The sequence below is a fragment of the Elaeis guineensis genome, chromosome 2, assembly GCF_000442705.2.
Source record: "Elaeis guineensis isolate ETL-2024a chromosome 2, EG11, whole genome shotgun sequence".
Classification (NCBI taxonomy): domain Eukaryota; kingdom Viridiplantae; phylum Streptophyta; class Magnoliopsida; order Arecales; family Arecaceae; genus Elaeis; species Elaeis guineensis.
The window spans coordinates 72,591,168-72,605,203 of record NC_025994.2 but is presented as its reverse complement, the minus strand read 5'-3'; the positions used below and the strand labels follow the sequence as shown (position 1 = coordinate 72,605,203).

Here is a 14,036-nt window from a genome sequence, read left to right as displayed (position 1 = left end):
TCCTACATCCTGAACAGTTTAGACATCGACCAACAGAAAAACAAAAACACACAGACCAACAAAAAAAAAAAAAAAAAAATTCAATCTGAAAACACATCAGAACAGTCACATGCCAGCGACGAAGTTGCTGTTGCCACCAGCAAGAGAATTAGTCTAAGAATCGAAGCACCAGCACAACCTCGATCCTCCCCTTTAGGCATGGAAGGCAGCCTTCAGTGGAGAAAAGAACAAACCCCAGATCCATCCCACACAGATTAACCAAACCACTCCACCTACCAGCAACTCTGTGTTCAGAGTATAAGAATTCAGCAAGGCCAGGAGGATGAGGCCTGCGAATGATTATGCTCCTATTTACAGAGGATACTCCAATTACCAAATTTAAGATCCCCTCGAATTAGTGTCTGCTACCTACATTTCATAGTGCGTTAGTCAATTAAAAGATGAACTAAAAATATGAACAATTTGATTCTGATGCTAAGTAGTCTTAGCATTAGACTTCCACCCTCCAGACAATGTTATCATCATTATCGTGCGGTTTCTCCAGAGCAGCAACCTTAGCCCGATAATTCCCTACCAAGTTGTTCTTTCCCCTCTCACCTTGAGGAAGCTCACAGGCTTCACTAATTGACCCGGATTTAATGTCCCCCGGAGGGATGAAACAGTCCATTGAAAGGCCAGCAACATTGAACGCTACCTCCTCAATGGTCCACACCTCCTCCATCCTAGTCTTGGTATGGCTCATGGCAACCTCACCAAACCTAAAAAGTGTCACAACAGAGCGGCCTGAATGGGCGATCATCATACCTTCAACCGGGCGGTAATCTTCAATGAAGGAATTAATGGTGGTTTCCCAGTACACAGCATCTCCACCAGCATTCGACTGGATCCGGGTTAAGTGAGAATCCTCCATTTGGACAAGAAGCCCAGTTTTCTGGCTGAAGTACCCAAATAAGACATGCCTAATGATCTCAGCAGGGCCTTCACTCCTAGCTTTCAGTGTCTGAGGATCAGCACACAGCTTCAGGATGAAGCAATCCTCCCCATTGACCTTCTTCTCTCCGATGCACCGAGCATCAGCAAACATACTAGCTGTGGTCAATGGATCAAGACCCTAATGAAAGTTAAGCCAAGTCAGTCAAAGGTAGCTTCTTTAGCAACGCAAATCAAGCAGCAAGGGCAATTCAAGCATCAAAATGGATTGATGGATTGGTTATAGACCTGGAGAGCCCGGCGGAGGGTCGGACAGGGCCTTTAGCAGCATGGGCACCGAGCCAGGGGGTATGGCGCCAGACAAGCTTGCCATTGCAGCCTGCATGGACCTTGCTCCCGCCGACAGCAAGCTCGACATACCACATGTCAGGTGCCATCTGCCAGAGGACAAAGCCTCCGGACTCGGCGGAGCGCGAGGCATTCCGGTTCTTGATGACCCGGGTTGCCGTCTCGAACTCTGCCGCCAACATCCGCACCTTCCCCATGGCATACGAGTTCCGAATGGAGCTCAGCAGCTTCAACCCTCCTGACGCTGCTGTATACTGCTGCAGTATGTATTGTGCCGACGACGTCTCCTATCAGAAGAAATCATCAAAACGTTAACTAAAAATCCTCTTGCACTGAATCCGAATCAAAAATGAGAATATCATGCAACTACGGTGTCAAATTAAAATGCGCCTGGATTAAAAAAATAATAATAAAGATTTATTTTATTGAAGGAATTATACGTTCCATCTTCCCAATTAAACCTTGAAAACATGGAGGAAATCATATGATTTGAGTTGGATTTCAATGAAAACTGCCTATAAACAATAATAAAATGCATGCATTTAATTGAGATCATTCATGCATTTAATCAAATATGAAAACTACAACCACAAATAACTACTCTAGTTACCAGAAATAAATAAAGGCACTGATTCTTCCGCCCACCCACTAAAATCTAGTGGGTGAACTTAACAAAAGAAGTGGGTGAAAATATCAAGAACCAAGAACACCAAGAAGAATGGGGAGGGAGGGCATACAATGGGGGTGTCCTTGATGCTGAGATGAGGCAGGGGATCGGTGGAACAGACGTGGATGGGGCGAGGGGGGCGCCCATGACGCCAAGGAGGAGGCGGAGGTCGGAGCGGCGGCAGGAGGAGGCAGCGGCGGAGGAGGAGACGGACGGCGCTCGGGAGAGCTGTCCCTTCACCCACTGCCCCCACCCACCACCCCCCTCCTTCCTCGGGTCCCAGCCGTCTCCGGCGCCCGGATCGGGTCCCTCCATGAGCGGCGCCAGCGCCTCCCCGACGGGCCTCAGACTCCCGGATCTCGGCACCACCAGGTCCGCCACAGCCTGCTGCCGATGCAGACCCTTCCACCGCCGCGACAGTAGCATCCCCACCGCCGCCGACGCGTGCCGCCCGGGGCTCTCCGACCTCATCCTCCCTGGCGACAGCCCCCTCGCCACCTCCTCCCGCACTGCCGAGAAAAACCCTTGCTTCTTCTCCATTCCCTCCTCCAAACACTAGCCTCCAATCGAAACCCAAATCTGGGGTAAAAAAAAAAACAAAAAGAGAAGCACCAGAACCTAAGACCAAGAGAGAGAAGGTGAAGTAGAAGAAGAGGACTTCATGGACGGATCTGGGAGGGATTTCGCTCTCGGGGGGCTATCCACAATTTGTAGCGCCGGAGACGAATGAGTAGCAGCGGGGAAGACAGGGATTGGAATGTGATACTTATTCTCTTAAAGGGGGTGATAGAGAGAGAGAAAGAAGGAACAATGGAGAAAAGGAGGAGAAGAGCACCGAGACTGACTTGACCACTGCTCTCCGCGTGTGTTCTTTTTAGAGGCAGGAGATAACACCCATAACAGGAGTGCTGAGGGAATCAAAAAAGTTGGGGAAGAATTCCGTTTAGGGTGGTGGGATAAGGATGAGATGGGAATACAAGCAAACGCCCGGGGGCAATTCAGAAAAGATGCAGAAGGATCGCAACAGGGAGGAAGCGACAGGCGCCACTTGTGTGACGACGATACGAATGCGATTTAAAGGAGCGAAGCGAGGTCGAGGTCCGGTGACTCCCCACTAATCTTACCTCCCACGCGCTTTGCCATTCTCCCTTCCTCCGTTCTTGGTTGACTCGTTGACGACGGGGAGAAAGCAAAAAAAAAAATCAAATCGGAGCTTGGAGGTGCGAGTGACGCGGGTGACCGTACCAGCCATTGACGGCGCCGTTAGAAAAGGTCCGATCAGGTTCCGGCTGTCACGTAACTAGGCCCAGATCTAGATGTAATTCATTTCATTTAACCGTCATTAATTCGTCGACTAGGTTCCATTTGGGTCGGGCCCAATCAGACGGCTGGTGCTGGCTTTGACTCGCGCTTCTAGCGAGAGAACACTCGGTTGAAGGGATTTAAGATTTTTTTTTTTTCCAGCGACCACGATAGTTCCATCTCCATCATGACGGTGCAATCGTGATTGAATGGGTTGTGATGTCAATTGCCCCATGCAAATAATGGCACGTGCAAACGTGCGCGTGCGGTGATCCATCCTAATCCTGACGTCAAACTTCGATCGCAACCGTCCAAATTGTGACCCCTTGATCAGCGAGACATGACGTACGAGGGAGTCTCCATCTATGTTCATGGAGACAGCCATGCAACCAAGAGCGAACAACCAAAGGTTTGTCGTCTTGTGAAGGGTGTGAGTCCACCAGATGCTAAAATTATGTAGCATCAAATTGGGCCACCGTTGCTACCGTTCTTGTCCCACGACAAATCCCTTTCTTCTCTTCTTTCTAAATATTTTATGTCTATTTTACTTTGTATGTATTTGCATCATGATCTCATAAGCTAACCAAGATCATGGCCCTTTCTAAAGAATTATTATTCAAATAACAACTACATAATTTATGTTTATATATTGAATTAGTTAATGTGAAAGATATATTATTTTTCCCTGGATGTCCTCACGTAATGATCAAATAAGCCAATAAAGGTCTTATACCTTATTAAGAACTTATAAGGTAATGCAAGTGTTGATTTGATTTGAGGATACAATCACCTGATGATAGGTAAATCGACCGTGATAGGACAGTCATAAAGCCTGAACGGATTCGGATTATCTAGAGGTGGTGGTGCGGACCTTCGGATTTCAGGATCTTTCTTGGATCTCAAAGGAGTTGGGTGGGAAAATCTCTTGGATAAAATAGCAAGATGATCTATTAGGTATGCAGGGATCCAATGAATACTGGGGACCATCTGCAAGCTATGGATGCCATGTGTTGATGGCAGCCCATGGACCAGAAAACTGCAAGTACAGAGCTAGAGGTTAAGATAATTTAAGAGATAGCATGGTTGAAGAGAGTTGGGACCTGAAATTAAAATGTGAATGAATCACTTTCGTTCAACCATTTAGTTAAGAGGAGTTTTATTCTGATTTCAATTTTAGAACAGAACGGGATGATTCAATCTATCTAAAATTCAATTCCTATTTTTTCATAAGGATTCAAATTTTCATTCTGATTTCAATCGCTTTGAGGAATTTGATCATTTTAATTTGATTCCAATTCATTTTAATTTTCATTCTGATTCCGATTGCGAACCAAATATTTTTTTAATGAATCATTTTACGAGGATTGGTATTTACCATGATTCAGTTTCAAGATATCTTTTTAATTTATGAATTAGATCAAAGCATTTGCTTGTTACTTGCCATGCCCATATTTTGATTATTAATATGTAGAATATCTTTGGTACTATTTTTTTTTCAAAAAAAAATTATAGATATGTATATTATGGTATCTCAATAATTATGAATATTCTAATGTTTGAACACTCATGCAAAACACATTACACAATGCACAAGAGAGACTATTTATTGAAATTTTTGTATCTATTAAATATTAAAAATTTCATGGGAATATGAAACTCAAAGAAGTAGGGAACTCGTGGTTGCAGCAAAATAAATTTGTTTATGTATACTTGCCATGAGAAATGCCTCATGGTGACGAGATTCCTTACAATTTTTATCCCCAATTTGGTAGTAGCAAGCTACTAATTTTCCTTTTTCTGAAAGAAGTCATGTTGATTGTTAAACCTAAAAAGAATAAAAAGCAATGTGCTATTATAGGCTTCATAAACCCTAAAAAAAAAAAAAAACAGAGCATCTATCGAATCTCTCAAGTCTCAAGGCTCCAAAGGGAAAAGGAAAAAATAAAATAGGTGGTAAATCGACAAATATTTGTAGGCGAAAATTAGCTTCATGGCCCAACTCCAATCAAGTGCTCATGACAACTAAATAAGGAAGACTTTCATGATTCATAGGGGCACATACACAACTTTTGTGTACACCCGCATAACATTTCACAAACATATTTGTTCTATCCATTTTTATAAAGAAAAAAAAAAAAATTGGCACAAAGGGTCCTCTGGTGTATTAAATCTTTTTAATATGCACATGCTCGTAATTGCCCATTGTACGAGACTCATCTCATCTTCCCCGTGCGTCCATAATGCTTTTGAACAGTAGTAGTGGCATCCTATGCTTGTGGATTTTCGAGAAGGCACCATCAATCATCATAGAGAGGGCCATTTGTACAACCTCGTGTAGCACATTGTCACAATGCGGTATTCTATACCTATTGTTGGAATTATTTTTTTGAACAAAAGAAAATAAGATGGATTGGGGTACCACTGTTAGTGCCTCGAGAAGGAATCAAAGGGATCTTAGATCCAAGACTTGCGGAAGAAAAAAAACGCATGCTTGAGATCTTCATATGTGGTTTACCAATATGTTGCAATGCTCATTTTATTAAGAATCTGCAAGACACTGTTTTGAATAGTACCATTCTGTGCAGTGACTCACATGGTTGTAGGCATCCCTCCTCCTAGTTGCAATGCATGAGTTAGCTCCTACGACATGTGATGTACATGATCGAAGACTAGATGGTTTTAATTCTTTTTTCTTTGGTCGAGGAGAAAGAGAGCATATGAAACTGTATGTAAAATTTAGTTGAAGGCCACATAAAGTTTGGAAAATATAGCAGCCAAATTACATAACAATCATTCCCCATACACATTATAATGGTTTAAACATGAATGCTTTTTTTTTTTTTTTTTTTGAGTAAACATCACATGTAGATACTATGTATTAATTACTGGTCTAATTTCTTGCTGAATATATATAATAAAAAAAATTATTATATATCTAGGTTTAATTAATAATGTCAATAAAGCTATTAGTTTGCTATTAATACCTTATTTTTTTTCATTGTAGTGACTAATAGCGGTTATTTAACATATGATCAAATAATTAAGAAATGTTTTTTAAATCTGCTATGTATCTATTAATTATTTGTTATAGTAGTACTACAACGCCAATAACAAGCTGCTAAGAATGTTACGTAATTGTAATGAAAGTATTAAAAAATTGCTTCCACAGTTGCGGACTAGCTTTTTTTTAATAATTCAAGTGTTGAATCTTTTATTCAGACTGCTTCTCCAGTTTCCTCCATTTATGCTGCCATGATAAATATCATCCGCATGAGAAGATAAACTAATGTTTTTGTAAAATTCTCTGCATATAAGGTAGCTGTATACCATATTTAAGTATTTTGAGAATGACTGAGAGAGTCAAGTAGAACTAAAAATGCTACCACTTGTCATGCTTTCAAATGAGATCAATGAGCATGCAAATGACATCTAACATTAAGTATGCCAATAATTTAAGACTACGGGCTCAAAAGGGTTGACACTTGAAATTCCCCTACCAAGTTGTGAATTTTAATTTGCATGACTGACTTCATCTCGCCCGTAATTTGATGGGGAAAAGGCGGATCCTAAATTCTCTCACAGCATGTGTTTCGAGTAAAAGGAGTAGACCATGGATTGTATTTATATTCTAATGAATGTGGCAGCTAGTGGAGTATCCAACTATAGTGATTGCTTATACTTTGTAATCCTCGTGGCCCAACAAAGCAAATCAGTGTTCCTCTGATAAGATTCTTGATGACAAAGCTTGGTTGTTAAGACTTGACCTCCCTTGGTCCTAGGCATATGGCTCGATTGGAATTAATGCAGCCTATGGAGTCCTCAAGCACATGCAGATAGATGCCCAAGCAATAAGTTGAAAGATTTGGGGTAGTTAAAGGTTGAATAAAGTTATTCTTCTCTTTTGTTTAGTTCACTGGACCAATTGAACTCATGGAGGGGAGGTTGTGCACGCTGCTACTAGTACCAGGCACAGATCCACACAAATGGAGGAGGGTTCTGTGGAGGGGTCTAATTAGTTACACCTATCTAGAGTGGGCTTGGATGATGGTAGCAATACAGTGGGAAAATGCTATTTTATTTGTGTCTGGTGGCAAATGTAAGGCTTACAATTGACAGTCAACTTGTCCCCTATTCATGAATGGACAAAAATAATGACATGAGGGGAAAAAAAAGGACAAGAGCATCTAGTCATAAAATAGGAACTTTCTAATTTCTAGTCCAATTATGATGAATTAGGAGCAAAATTATGATGTGCCTAATTTGCAGAATAACTACCATGCATGTAGGTATATAAAGCTGTGCATGATAAGATAATTGGTCACCTAATCATCTGTCTTATTTGGAATATTGATGCATATACTTGTCTGTGTAGCAAGTCTTGCCTTACAGAAACTAGATATTGTGCTCAGAAGGTAGGTTTTCTACTGGCCACATTTAATTGCATCGCATGAGAGAGAAACAAAGTCTGGTTCTCCACCAAATAGAAAAGAACCGATTAGATTGTGGTAGCTAACAATTGACTAACATCAAATCTAGCATGCAATGGTATGACTAGAAGTTGGTAGACAATAAATATCTTGACTTCTTTTTTTTGACCTAGAAACAAAGTTTATAAGTTAATTACATGTGATTTTAGAACCGACATACAAACTTTTAGATCATTTGTATGAACAGTTGAGGAAAGCTTAATTGAGAAGTAGACAACTTTTGTACGTAATGCATGCACTCCCTAGCGTACGTACGATAAAGGTGGAAAATGGAAAATGGGGGAATGCTTCCTTTTAGAAGGAGGTTATTTTTTTTGGTTTGAGCCAATTTAGAAGGAGAATATTACTTTTGCAAATGAAAATAAGATCGGTGTGCTTTGTAGGATTCTAAGTTGGCTTGCTCGGCATTAGCAAGATTATAAAGGGGAGCAATGTGAAAGGACTTCAAGGAAGTAGTAGCAGGGAGGGCCCTCCTTATTTTCTCCCTCGTTTCTATAGTAATTGCCAGCTGCCACTATACCAAGAGACTTTGGCGTCTGTCTCGCCGTGGATTGCGGGCGTGTGGAGCCTAGCCTTGTTTCTTCTCCAATCACCTTCACACTATATAATTCCTATTTCTACTCACCAAACACATATATAATTAAAGTACGTTTCAAAAGGGAAATGCCATGCAACAGCTGTGCATAAGGGCATCAGCCAAATGGGTGCATGTCGATTTCAATGCTGAAGTAGACAGCTGATAAGTGTTTGTTGGGTAACCCTAATGAACCAGTAAAATCTAAAGCCTGCACAGAAATTTCTACACTCAAGTCTGCATGTTAAAAATAGTGGTTGCTAAGGCTTTAAGAGATTGCACAGCTTTTACTGCATAGCCATTTTGAAGTACTTGAGATCGAGTTCCAATTAGCAAGGAAGTTTTGAACTTTATTATTCATCTATACTATCTATATATATTTGGACTAGGTGACCATTTTTTTTTCTCCTGACAAAAGAAGGAATTTTCTTGTACTTGGTGGGATTTCAACATAATCCTAATCTTGCATGATTAGATAAAGGAAAAAGGGTATACAAATGGAGGATTCCAAAGACTGTCAGAACGTTCAAACACGAAGAATATGGCGAATGATTTGAGAAGAGATAACAAGGTGAATATTTTTTGTTGCAGAGGACAGTGTTTTGGTCACTGTCTATGAATTATGTTACTTTCCTCTAATTAAGCTATTCTGTCTAAGTTAATTTCTTTGTTCATGGAAAACCTGGAATTTGAATTCTCACCTGAAAAGTTTAGTCAAGCAGTTAAATTTTGAATTCCTAGCCCTATATAAGTAAGTGTTTTTTAAATCAATCTAAAAAGGTCCATGATTTAAAAAATATTGTAAAAATTGCTTCCAATCATGCATTGTCGCATTAGTAATTAAATGATGAATCTGTAAATTAACAAGCATGTATATGCAGCCGCCTAAACTTGTATATATGTTCTTAATTGATGGAATTTTGGAGGTTTCTTCCTATTTTATTTATCCATTTCATATACTCCATGATGAAAGTAGCTGACTATGTATGGTTTGCAAGGCAGTCATGGTTCATATCTTGCCTGACAGGCCCAACATGCATATTGAGGAGAAAGGCTGTTATCGTCTCTTTATGTCACCCGTCCACCACAGTCTTTTTGAGGGTACACCTATCTACCATGTTTCCAACCCTAAACTGCACATCAGTTGTTAGTATGTACCCTAGCTTGGTATCACAGTCACATCCACCAATGGCTCCTGCCTTCTGCTACCATGGCTCGATGCTATATTTGTTGCTCGTGTCCTCCCGTAACCCAAGGGTGTGTTTGGTTATATTTTTTTTAATTTTTAAAAAATATTTTTTATTATTTTTTATTTTTATTATTAAATAAAAATAAAAAAATAAAAAATATATTTATAACTACGTTGTTATAAAATAAAAAATAATATTTGAGGACAATAAAAAGTTCAACGAAGGAGAAGGATTCAGAAAGGAGAGAGAAGGGGATGGATAGGTGAAGAGCTCCGAGAGATCAGGATTTGAGTTCTTTATTTTTAATTTGATATTTTAGATGTGTGAAATAAAAAAAATAAATTTTAAAAAATAAAAAATTTTATTTTATATATAAAATAATTTTTTAATTTTGATTTTTTATTTTTATAATATTATCAAATATTATTTTTTATTTTTATTTTTTAAAATTAAAAAATAAAAAAAATATTTTTTTAATACTAACTAAATGCACTCTAAATTTGCTCATCGCTTGCAGTGCACCATCTCTTCCCAAGCTTCACTGGCCGTCCAATATACATAATTCAATATACATCCATAGAGATGTGAGTGTATCATACTTATGTACCCCTCGAATCTCTGAATGTTTTCATCGTGTGTATCACCTATGTTACCATCTGGTCTCTTACATCCTTATAAACTATATCAACCTACATTCATATTTATTCTATTATATAATACGAAGGTCTCTAATTACCTCTTTGATATTTTCTTATATCATGCTTTATTAACCTATCTGGATAACTTTAGAGCACGTGGCTTTTAACCACGAGATCGAAAGTTCAAATGCTTCCTATAATTAACAGCTACCATAATTTTCTATTAACTTTTTTATAAATAATTATATCTCACTGTATTATTTTTGATATTACCACTGTTATAGAAAATAAACTCCTTTTGGCTACAGGAATGTTTCAATGTTAATGTGACACATCATAAATAATTAATTATACGACCCCACTTTCATTTAACAAACCAAACACACGAACTTTTTCCCTAAAATCCTCAAGGTAAGGTTTCCATTACAAGTTCTTATATGATATGCTTTTGTTGTCACAAGATAAGAAAGACTTTTATTTTTCTTTTTGAAGTGCTGTATGTAGTAAGATCCTGAACCTTAGCAAGTGACATCGAGACAAAAGAAAAGAGAAATTATGAGAAGGTTTCCAGAGAGTGAAGAAATTTTGTTCCTACTTGTATCGCTGTGCCGCACAAACCTTATACAAGTAAAATATTGGAATCTCGATCTTTAACCAATAATATTTTATATCTATTAAAATATTGGAATCTTGGTCTTTCCTCCTGTGAAGGGTTCGTACTCCGATCCGTCAGATGTGTATCTTAGACCAGCGATATTTTAGAGCCGAGCCATCATTAAGACACTCCTTTCTGTTAAACTGTATGCAGATGTGCTGGAACATCACATACAAAGGCTGGAGATGGGGACAAAATATATCAATGCCCCTTCCACAAAGAGCGCATGTGGACAGACAGGGTGTTGAAGATTTAAAGCTCTACCCTTAAATTTTAGCTTCATTACTTGGTACAAAGCAAGGGGTACAATCAAGGATGGGGACCCTGACCTTGCTTCCCCCAAAACCTCCGATCCCAAGCTAGGCGAGGGGACGCTTTTGCTACGGATATTAACATAGCTCCATGTAGCACAACGTAGTCCTTCAAAGGCAATGTCAAAGATCCTGTAAGCCGCGTACGTAAAACGTAGTTGATGAGAAACCTGTGGCATGGAAATTAAATGTAGCAAGGCATGAATATTGGAAAAGACAATTCTACATGACAATGCCTAAAGTAATCGCCCCTTCTCTGTGCAAGTGAGCAACTTTAACCACCATCACCACCGTTTAAAACTCAGAACAAGAGCAAAGTGTAGATCAACCAACTTAATTAATTAAATGACCATTGATAAGGTAACGGGGATCACTTCCCTCTTTGTAGTAACCTCACTCAACACAACTCCTACTGCACGCAGAAGCTGCGTGGTCTAGCCCAACGATTACTCGAAGAGTATGAATGGTGTGGTTGGAGTTGGAGCTAAATATTACATGTCAGTAGGACACATGATTAGGTTATGTGTGTTGGATTCAACTTTGCGAGGTCATTGAGCATGACATTTTTTTTGCTTTAATTTTTCCTACCTAATATATGGAAAAATCAAATAAAATAATGCTAGAAAACACTTGAGTTGACGTTGTTAACCAAAAAGACAACATGCTTCTTTGGACTATAAACCTCAATCAATCATGCATATGCATGCTTAATTTTTTATGTTAGACGAAAATTTATAGGCGTCGGGGCCAACCAACACTTAAGGTTGACCGGTTTGACCAATTCTCTGGCTCTATGAGTTCAAATCAGACTGATAAAGGCTGTGGTTGGACCTGTCCACACTGCAGACTACGGTTCTTAAGTGGGTTTATTGTGCGAAGCCACCCTTCGACCATGGCCTTCACAGCTAACACCCACTTGTCCTGACCACCACGGCAAGGTACCCTTTGGCACTCCTTTGATGCGATCGACCGCAAAAGGACTCAAGTCCAACGTTCTCCGTTTGGATCCCATCACACACACAGTCTTGGGATCCCCGCCACCTTTTACTCTTAATAATGGGTTGGGATTCTGAGAACAAATGTGGCAAGAGGCCCATGACATGACACATGACCATCAGCATGGCCTTGCCCCTTTAAAGCACATGGCACGCAACCTAAGTGGGGTGGGGATCAATATATATATATATATATACTAGCTGGTAGCTCTCACATGAGACTACTGTGAGCACCTCTCCTTTTCTTTTTTTTTTTTTTTTATTCTCATCCTTCTCCTCTTGGTATTAATTCCATCCGAGGATAGAGGCAGGAAAGCAAAAGGAGGTAAAGCAAAAGGAGCTAGTAGCATGGTGGCATGACATTTGGGTTGCTGGGGTGAGGACACTCATTGGCATGTGGTTTTGTTTAAACATTGTTGGTGGTGCATGGAGAGGAGGTCATGGAGATGTACTGTTGTTAGAGGTGACACTGTATGGAGTTCCACTTCTTTTGGAGTGGAGTGTAAGTAAGATCATAGGAAGGTACTACTATTGGTAAAACTTTAACATGATGGGGGTGAAAAAAAGGAATGAAAAAGAACTACCATGTGACTGTGCGTGTGAGACCTGGTAACTGTTTACCCATTGATAGATAGAAGTCTTACAGTGGATACAGCTGTAGAAAATGCTTTGTGATAAGAGGAATCCAGCATGGGCCTTGACAGAATAGAATCACAGGTTCCTGGTCTTGGACAGACATAACAAATGTTAAAGAAGATAAAGTTCTTTGGTTATTGCACACCAAGCTCCAGTCCAATGAATTTGAGCCAAATTCAGGAACAGTTACGACGTACTTGGAGGCTGTTTTGCTATAAGTTGGGCTAATAACCTCACTGTTTTTTTATATGAAACTTTCTAAGTCTTGTCATGTACTCAACACACAATTAAAAAGAGCTTGCTTCTCTTCACGCGTCTGGACACCAAAATATCATACCAACTGTAGTTTGGCTCGGCGGTCGGTACCTTTCTGATCCCTTTGGATGAGCTTTTAAGTTGAAGTGCTACGAGATCGTACGTCTCTGTGACGACATGATAAATACGTGATACACTGACCACAACGTAGAAGTTATGAACCATTATAAGTGCCAGCCGGGGGAGCACAGCAGGAGGAGGGCTACATCACGTTTCATTACTCTCAATGAGCTTTAGGGGCAGGCTAGTACAATAAAAACATCGAGAAACCTTTTCTATTTCTTTGGGCTTTTCCCCTCTCATGTACCAAAAAAAAATAAAAATAAAAACATTGAGAAACCATGGTCTTTCCCAAGATATGTAATAACTGAGTATATATGTGTTTGGTTGTAAGTAAATCTGCATAAAAGAAAAAAAAATTATTTCAAAAATATAAAAATAAGCATTTCAAATTTATAAATCTATTAAAAATTATAGCAAAATTGATTTTTAAGAAGTATAAGTTTTTCATGCAATTTTTACACCTGCCTCAAATATAAAATTTATTTTAAGAATATAAAAATAAGCATATCAAATTTATTATTTTATTAAAAATTATAACAAAAATTTTTAAGAAATTTAAGTTTGTCATGCAATTTTTGCACCCACCTCATTTGAAAGAAAAATTGCTTTATAGCATATCCCCATTTGCATGCTAATTAACATATTCTACAATAGACCCTTGGGAGACAACATCACCCTAGAAATGGGGTCCCCTTCGGTGAGCGTTTTGAATCTTAGGATCCTTCCTCTTCAACAATCATATAAAATATTTCTTATCACGCTGAAAGCGTGCATCCGTCTCTGGCATAAAAAGAAATGAAAACCTCTCATCATCTTGCCCTCGATTATGGGGTTTCAAATCTTACCTCAATGACTCTCGTTGAATTTTAAGAGCGTATTTAATTTATAATTAAAATTAAAATTAAAATCAGAATTAAAATAGATT

The 14,036-nt window shown here is 39.2% G+C and overlaps 1 non-coding gene across 1 annotated transcript; it reads right to left on the bottom strand.

Annotated features, from left to right (window-relative positions):
• Positions 1 to 441: 441 nt before the first annotated feature.
• LOC105058665 (uncharacterized) lies at positions 442 to 2,621 on the bottom strand. Its single transcript, XR_012138580.1, has 3 exons — positions 2,016 to 2,621; positions 1,219 to 1,565; positions 442 to 1,111 (listed from the first exon to the last, which is right to left on the bottom strand). It is a non-coding gene; the product is annotated as an uncharacterized protein (transcript).
• Positions 2,622 to 14,036: the final 11,415 nt, after the last annotated feature.